Source organism: Belonocnema kinseyi, chromosome 2 (genome assembly GCF_010883055.1).
Source record: "Belonocnema kinseyi isolate 2016_QV_RU_SX_M_011 chromosome 2, B_treatae_v1, whole genome shotgun sequence".
Lineage (NCBI taxonomy): Eukaryota > Metazoa > Arthropoda > Insecta > Hymenoptera > Cynipidae > Belonocnema > Belonocnema kinseyi.
The window spans coordinates 44,795,311-44,797,405 of record NC_046658.1 but is presented as its reverse complement, the minus strand read 5'-3'; the positions used below and the strand labels follow the sequence as shown (position 1 = coordinate 44,797,405).

The 2,095-nt window shown below is 24.7% G+C and overlaps 1 protein-coding gene across 1 annotated transcript in view; it reads right to left on the bottom strand.

Annotated features, from left to right (window-relative positions):
• LOC117167158 (protein Star) overlaps nucleotides 1-2,095 on the bottom strand; it is a 75,155-nt gene that overhangs the window by 39,233 nt on the left and 33,827 nt on the right. The window lies entirely within an intron of this gene.

The following is a 2,095-nucleotide window of genomic DNA, read 5'->3' as shown; positions in this document are numbered from 1 at the left end:
GGCGCATACTTTGAATAAAATATTTGTTATCATTCTCTTGAAATAAATGTGTTTTTTTCTTGAAAAAATACCGGTTTCATATGTATACACCTGGTATTACTAATTATTTCAAAAAGGAAAAAGTCATAAAAATGTGTAGTTTAATATGAATAAAATTTAATTTTGAGATACATTTTGAAAGCAGTTCGAACTTCATATTTCTATGATTTATTTTGTTCATATTATTGATTTTATTATTTGTTCTAATTAAACAAAATTATTTATTGTTGGAATTATTAATGTAGCTAATGAAAAAATTAATAATATTTAAGAGCCCAATGACAAAAATATTTAAAACATATACATGATCAGAAGAATTAATAAAAAATAGATGTTACTTATATCCAATATAAATATAATAATAATTAAAATATCTAAGACTACAACTTAAGTTGCAATGTGAAGAATCTTTGTACCTTTAAAATCTGAACAGTTTCAAGTTTTGATGGAAATATTTTTAAAAAGTAGTGGTAATTGCAATTAAAGTGTTTGAGGAAATCAATTGGTAAAAAGTCAATGACACGAATGATATACGAGAAAATGGATTTAATATTATTCAATATAATGTATATATTTATTTAAATTGAACCCAACATCATATATACATTTATACAGTTCAATAATTTATTTGTTGCTTAATCTTGAAAGCTTTTTTCTCGCTGCATTCAGCCCCTAATAATTTTATTGAAAAATTTAAATTTAAAGGAGGTTTTGAATTAAATAGTTAATTATATTATTGCAAATCTCATTTTTCAAATAAACAGACTATAAGCTATTGAAATCTATAAACAAACGTACTGTACTCATGACGCACAGTTGGAGGAAATGCACTTTTTTCATTTAAAAATGTCCAGAGTCTTCAATTTTCTTGCGATTTTGAATTTTTCTGTTTTAAATTAAAGATCATTAAATTCTATAGATCTTGACTCTCCGAGGTTTTGTCTCATCTATTTTTATATTAATAATTTTTCCAGTCAAAGTGTGAATAAAGTCTTATTATCGGTTAAATTTTTTTTGCTAAACGTGCTTTCCATTAATGTAGGAATGACATTTAATAAAAAAAATAATTAAAAAGTTTATAATAATCACTGTGATCAGCAATTTTTGTGGCAAAATATTAGAATTTGAGATTTTTCAAAATATAATTTCCTTCAATGGCCAGAACGACTTCAGGTATTCCTTAAAATAATAAATATTTAATAATATTTGATTAAATATAACAATTTAAATTTTTGTAAACACATCAGATAAACAAATTTTAAATGTTGACCCTTTCACATAGGAATTTTTTTTGCACTGAAAATGTTTTAAGCTATTGGACGAATGACTGCTAGTCACAAAAATATTAGAAAAGTTAACAGTAACCACTGTTATTAACGATTCTTGTGACAAAATATTTAAACTTAAGGTTTCATCAAATTTAAATTTTCTTGTTGGCTAAGTCGGTGGGTTATTGTCAGAAGATTTTGTATTGAGTGAATATTAACATGCAGTGTTATGATTCATTTCCAATCTATTACGATTAAAAGCCCGACTTTTTCCAAGTGAAACTGCCAACATTGCGAAATTTTTTATGTAAATTGTTTATAAACTAGTAAGTTGTTATATTCCACTAAATATGATCAAAGATATATTGTTTTAGGAATATCCGTAGCCATTGCAGCGAATAAAGAAAATAAAAATGTTGATAAAACCTTACATTTGAATATTTTGTCACGAGAATTATTTATAATAATGGTTATTGTTAACCTCTCAAATATTTTTGTGACTAGCAGTTATTCGTCCAACAGCTTAAAAAATTTCCAGTGTAAAAAAAATTTTCCATGCGAAGGGAGCAAAATCTTGAATTTGTTCATCTGATGTGTTTACAACAATTTAAATTATAATATTTTGTCAAATATCATTAAATATTGATTTCAAATCGTAGATTTCAAATTATTTATGTCTTACGGTCCAATCGTAAATCGAAAAAATAAATATGAGTCAAAGAAACATGTTCTTCGAAACTCAGATATTTATTTAATAGAAAAAAATCCTTTTGAAACTTCCTGACATT